The 6,727-nt window shown below is 46.9% G+C and overlaps 1 protein-coding gene across 2 annotated transcripts in view; it reads right to left on the reverse strand.

Annotated features, from left to right (window-relative positions):
* Positions 1-6,727, reverse strand: part of LOC109312877 (cytochrome c oxidase subunit 6A1, mitochondrial) — a 23,718-nt gene that overhangs the window by 3,199 nt on the left and 13,792 nt on the right. Inside the window, exon 1 of one of the 2 annotated variants that reach the window (XM_019539224.1) lies at positions 139-151. The exons of the other annotated variant lie outside the window; for it this stretch is intronic. The gene's annotated coding sequence lies outside the window, so the exon portion shown is untranslated. Of the gene's footprint in view, positions 1-138; positions 152-6,727 lie in introns of those variants that run through there. 2 annotated transcript variants of the gene reach the window in all.

Consider the following 6,727-nt stretch of genomic DNA (forward strand, 5'->3'; position numbering starts at 1 on the left):
GCCGCAGCGAACCGAGAGCAGCCGCACCGGAACCGGAAGTAACCGGGGTGCCGGCCTGCAGAGGACACGGAATGCGCATGCGCACCCGCCTCAGCGCGCATGCGCCTTCAGCCGAACAGGTTCCGCCCTGTGATTGACCTTGAACCGTCAGGCCGCGGCGGGCTGCGCTCGCTTTACTGCACAGGCGCCAATGCACTGACGTTTATTAGTCACGTGGCTCCTTTGATGGTGAATCTGCCGCCATTTTTAACGTTGAGCGGCTCCCGCCACTTGTCCGGGCCCCGGTCTCTCCCCCCGGGGGAGTTACCTCCACCCCGCGGGTTTTCCACACGCTGTGGATGTGCAGTCGGGGAGGGCAAGGTGGAGTTGTTAAACCCTGACCTGCTCGGTGGGGCTCTGGCCTCGGGGAGAGCTGGGCCCAGCCCTCATGGCCTTGACTGCCTTTCTTTGTGGCAATGTAGATCATGATGCTTTTGCAGTGCGAGTCACTGCTCAGTCCGGACCTGCACTGGGATTTGCCTTCAGGGCTGCCCTGACCTGCGGAGGATTCTCTCTCTGGCTGTGACGGTCAGAGCAGCAGGCTCCTGTGCCTGAAACAAGCCCACTGTCCCTAGGGATGTGCTTCTGCGTGACGAGATGTTTCTGATAATACAAAGTGGGGAAAAGGTCTTGAAAATCCATCTTCTGCTGTTCCTACCGTGAAGAGGTAGAGAGACACTTGTCCTTCCAGAGCCATGGGACTTGGAGCCATGTGGTGGCTTTTGTAACATTTTGTACTGACTATATTTTTAAATATTTAGCTCATGGCAATTGAGACATGTCAAGTGCCTGTACCTGCAGCATTTCAGTCAGAAATGTATCACGTAGGTGACTGGAGACTCCATGGTTTTTTCATGTAGAATGCACAAGTTGCGTGGTCTGATATCTGTTTTGTGACTTGAACATGTTATGTATATAGATGCAGGACTAAATCATGATTTTTTGGGGGCTATGGAAGAGCAGATCCTAAGTATCACTGAAGTCAGCAGAATCAGTTCAGGTTACACTACTGTGAATAAGAGCAGAATCTGAACAATAGGGTGCAAATGTCTACTTAAGCCCCCTCGGGCCATTTTTTAAAAAGGATATAGCACAGCATTGTGGAGTTGTTTGACTAAAAGTGCAAATGATCCTGGAATAGAGAAATGACAAGAGACCAAATTACTATAGGGAGATTTTGATGCTGTATAGCTTTTTATCTTGCTGGCTGGTATTTAGAATTAAATTTAGCAAAAAAAAGTCTTTCTTCTCCGCGTTTTGGACTAAGTCAGTCTTCATTTAAGTGAATTCATCTTCAGTGAACTTGCCCCCTAAAAAGTGTAATGTGCTTTGCGAGCACAGGTGTTGGGTTCTCTTTTTTACCAACTTTTTATTGGAATCTGACTATTGCTCATGTGATCTTTACAAGAAGGCATGTAAAAAGAGAGTGTACATCTTTAGACTCATTGCTTCTTCAGTACACCAAGAGGCTGCTGTGCCAAGGAGAGAGAGAATAGAGAGACTGGGGAGCGCAAGCTAAGGACAGCTGGAAGATCTGAACTGTGCATTGTGGAGAAGGAGCCAGAGTTTCCTGGCAAGATGCTCAGTTCCAAAGAGAGAACAAAGAAGTGCTGCTGTCCACTGAAGAAAGTGTCTGTGCAAGGAGCTGTAAAAGGTACACCTCATCTGTATAGTGAAAGTTCCTAAACTGGGATTACATTATTACACTCTTGTGCTCTAGTTGTGTTATAAGACCTAAACTTCATTTACATTTCATATACCATGGTTTGATCCTTTCTACATAGGCAAGACCAAGCATGTTGTAATGTGATTCAGTCCCTGTTATGTTGTAGCGTAAATCACCTGAAATAATAGGTGCCTCCCCTTGATCCAGTGGAAGTAAAGGGATTGTGACAGGATGGTGCCTGAAAGCCACCTTGATGCTCCCTAGTGGCTGCCCTGATCCTGCCCAGTTCCAATTCCAGCCTGCCAGGTTCTCATCTTGCTTCATTACCTGCTTCACCTTGGTATTAAAAAGTAATGAAGGGAGGCTGCCCTTGGAGTCTGGTGGGCACAGTGTGCACTCTTGCTCTTTCTGTACTCACCTTGCTTGCATAAGGGCCAAATTTATAGTCTCCTTCCACCCCTGTAGCCACCACCATGCCTTGCAGATGTTACTTTGTCCACAGTGTGTTCCTTGTGAAGAGGTCACAGACCTCTTAGCTTTAGTCCCTATTTTCTCTGGCTGCAGGCATCCAACCTTGACCCACTGCTTTGGGCCCAGCTTTCTCAGCCTCAGCCCTTGCTGGGTATCTAGTCTCCAGACCCCTTGCCCCTGTCTTAACACTTAGTCTCAGCCCCCGCTGGGGTCCCTGACCAGGGCAAGGCTGCTCTCTGTTCAGGGTCCCCTGGCATGCTGGCCCCAGGGTGATTAGTTAGGTGCCCCTGCAACAGCCCTATGGCTTCCTCTTCACCTCTTACAGCCACCCCCAGTCCACCAGTGGTACAGCAAACAGACATATATTAACACAACTAAAACATGCACATACTGCCTTCACTAAGTTCACCTCCCATAAGCTATAACTCCCAGGGCTAGACCTGTTCTCACCCTTATGGGTAGCCTCTGTTCCCTTGGGCACTGCTTCCCAGAGTAAGCTCCTCTCCCTGCAGCCCACAGGGCCTGACTGCCCCATCTGGCTCCAGGAACTGGGCTTATGTAACTAGGAAGCCCCCCACCTCCCTCCCCCCACAACCAGAACAAAGGTTGGGTTTTTTGCTTTTTGTTAAGGATCAGCCTGTGTTCCAGTTGCTCTGTGCTCCCTGGTGTGCATTCCCTCTGCCGAGACCAGCTGCTTCAATTCCTCATCCCATCCCAACTGTCTGTCACATTCTTCCTCTTTTGGATGCTGTTTGTCTGGTCTCCTGTCTTCATGTGAACTCCTTTGGCGTATGCCCTGGATGTGCTGTTGGGAACTTCCTACCCCTCCCTTGTGTCTGAGTAACAGGGTTTGGGTCCCCTGTTACCAGGAGTTTGTCCATTTCTGCAAGGATTCCTACATTTGGATGTAACAGTTGATGAGAAAACTGGAATGTTGTCCAGGCTGTGTCACTCAGATCCTTCCCAAAACACTGCAGTTTTCCAGAACTCCGAACTGTGTTCTCTTTGGCATGTGCAATGTTAATAAACACTTTAGTTTATTTGCTAGACCCTGTTGGTTCTCACAGCATGATTATTCTTTCTTTGGTCATTTGCCCGTCTGTTGTGTGTCTGTAACCTAAACGAAGAAATGTAGGAGTGAGAGTATACTTAACAATACATTGCATGCCCTCTTATTACAGGGCTGATCCTACATTTGACATTATAAAGTCATTGTATATGAAGCAGAATTAATCCTGAAAGCAGGGACTGGAACCCAGATCCTCCCTCTCCCTACTGAGTGCCCTAATTCATATGCTGCAGAGTCAGGTTGTCTGTTGCTTGCTGTGCTTTGCTTCTTGCTTCTTGCTTATGACATGTACAGTGTTGACTGCATGGTGACCCAGCTTCAACAAGAGGGGTTAAGGGTGTCCACACTAGACTACTTGATACCTCAGGATTTAGGACACTGGAAAATGGTGTGTGTAGAACTGAATCCCTTCAGATGGAGAGAATTTAAATCAAGTTTCTCATTTCATGGTTGAGTGCTCTAAACACTAGGCTATAAAATGGTACTACAAATGGTGGTTGGCACCAATGTAGCCACCTCCCCATAAAAGTGTAACCTTGTCAGTTAGGTGTCTAGCCTTGGAAGGGAGTAGTTTCCTCTAGATCCCAGGCAGATTGAGATGCCTAAGCTCCAGAGAAGGATGGGAGTTCAGAAACAGGCTTGCAATCAGTGTTTAATTATCAGTCAAGTTGCTTTAGCACCTTGGGTGCCATGTGATCCTTCCTGAAGGGTGCTGTGTGATACTAGCACTACTGGGTGTACAAACACATACACATGATCCACAAGTTGAAACCAAAGATTTCAAATAGGAATCCAGAGTATCAAAACCATTGTGGTCTTCCTGAGTTCTTTGCAACAGAAAATATGAATCATAGAATCACAGAGAAGTAGGGCTGGAAGGAACCTCCAGACATCATCTAGTCCAGTGGTTCTCAACCTTTTTTGTACCAGGACCCATTTGTAAACATCAATAGCCAGTCTCCAACCCAGTAAATAATTTAAGTAGAAAACAACCCCTACCAGTCCCATTCACTCCTGCCCCCACGCCCCAGACCCCCAGTGTGTGGGGCAGATGGGTTGAGTGTGTTGAGGATATGTGGGGAACCCAAGCAGCCCCTTGGCAGGCTGGAACTCTGACAGACTGCAAAGGAAAACCAACAGTTTCCCACATTTTTCTCCTTTGAAGGAGAATCCAGTTTAAAGTTTATTGATCCATTTTTTAAGTTTGTTTGCAACCCTTTCATATATTTTTGTGACCCACTTCTGGGTCACGACCCGTGAATTGAGAAACACTGTTCTAATCCAGTTTCCTGCCTGAGGTAGGATCATCCCTATCCAAGCTATCCTATACAATCCACAATCTAAACTCTACGTAAGACTACTGTGAGACACAGACCTAACACTCCACCCTGCCACAGATAAAGCAGGACAACCACAGCTGGCAGTGTTCTGCTTCTGTGAAACCTTGTCAATATATGCTCAAGAGATCCCAGGTAGAGGGCCACGCCCCTTACTACAGAGAAAGGCAAAAAACCCTATAGTCCATACCAACCTGACCATGGGGTAAAATTCCTTCTTGACCCCAAATATGTTGATTAGTCTTGACTCTATGTGGAGAAGCAAGGCCCTCTAGCCAGGAACCTCCAGCTTTGGTCCCAGGAGATATATTAGCACACCCCAAAGTCCTTGGCTTAAAAACACCCTGACATACATAGCAGAAAAGGGGGCTGGGGCAACCAGTAAAGCCCAGAAGCATGAGAAATACCCATAGTAGAACATAGGCACAGCTACGCCCAAATCATCCCTAACTAGTGGCTGGCCAACCTCTTTTTGAACACCTGCAGTGATGGAGAGTCCACAACTTCCCTAGGCAGTTTGTTCCACTGCCTCTGTGTCCTAATAGTGAGACAGTGGAATTGCTCTATTCTTTTTCTGTAGTCGAAAAGTGAGTGAAAGCTAAGAGTGGGCATTCTCTGGGGGGTGCCTGGAGTCTATAATGGCTGAGAATCATTGACTTATATTCTCTTTAATCTTAACATGTGTGTCCTTTGTGTTGCCCTTTGGAAGTGCCTAACTTCCTGGTGATTCCCTAAGCAACTTAACCCTGCTGCTCTGAATCACCTTTCTAGGGCCAGGTGCCTACTTTTTAGATGTGAGACAAAAGTTGGAGGTGTCTGTGGAACAAAGGTGGATGGTGTTCTTTCACCACTATTCAGCAAAGCACTTGAACATATGCATAAATGTTTTGCCAAGTGGGGATGAGGGTACTACGTACTTAAGTTTTTGGATGAATTGGGGTGGAGTTTTCAGGTTCTCTGTGTATGCTATTTGGAGTTCAGCATTTGATAGACTTGCAGAATCAGATCCTAGGAAGAGAATTTAAGGTAGAGTTTTCCCTATAAATAGAAATGACTTACTCTGTGGTGTTATTTACATGAGAAAAGCAAAATTAGGTCCTGTACTGTAAAACAAAATACAGTGCCACTTGCATAACAGGTTTCATATAGATAAACAGCACAGAGAAGAAAAAAATTAGGAAGTAACAGACATCAGCCATTTTCAACCATGCCCTCATTCCAAACACAACCAGTCAAGAGCAAATTTATGAGCAGAGTAAACAGAAAAGAAGGCTTAGCATCTCTAACAAGCTGTTCCATCAGGACCACAAAAGAAGCAGAAGGTGGGAATATTTACAGTACCTATCTATACACAGTGGCAGGCTGATGGGGGGGGGTGGAGGGATGCCGCCTGGGCTCTTCAGAGTTCTTATCATGCAATATGACTTTAAGTATTGATACAAGAAAAATGGAGAGGGGGGGAGCACAAATGCAAGCATTGGCCCCCGGGTGCCAGAGACCTGCAGTACGTCACTTCCTATACAAGCCAAAGTTGGAGTACCTTTACGTTCTTGGTAGAATCCTGAATAATTTTCATCACAAATACAGTCATATATAAATGTGCTTATATTTCAGGAGTGTGTTTTGATACTGATTAGAGTGACATCTAAGATCAAGGTCATGCCTCCTCTTTTATAGTTTCATAGTTTCTAGGATCAGAAGGGACCTGAGCAGATCATCTAGTCCGACCCCCTGCCAGGCAGGAAATAATACTGGGGTCAAATGACCCCAGCAAGATGTTCATCCAACCTCCTCTTAAAAACCCCCAGGGTAGGAGCTAGCACCACTTCTCTTGGACATTGGTTCCAGACCCTAGCCGCCCTGACCATGAAGTAGCACCTCCTGATATCTAACCTAAACCTACCCTTTGCCAGCTTGTGACCGTTATTCCTGGTCACTCCTGGCGGTGCTCAGGGGAACAGCGACTCCCCCAATGCCTGCTGACCCCCCCAACTAGTTTATAACAGGCCACTCTCTTCTCTTTTGGAGGCTGAACAGGTTCAGGTCCCGTAGCCTCTCCTCATAAGGCCTGCCCTGTTGTCCCCTGATCATACGAGTGGCCCTCCTCTCGACCCTCTCCATGCTGTCGACATCCCTCTTGAAGTG

This window comes from Crocodylus porosus, unplaced genomic scaffold (genome assembly GCF_001723895.1).
Source record: "Crocodylus porosus isolate Cpor-Errol unplaced genomic scaffold, CroPor_comp1, whole genome shotgun sequence".
NCBI lineage: Eukaryota > Metazoa > Chordata > Crocodylia > Crocodylidae > Crocodylus > Crocodylus porosus.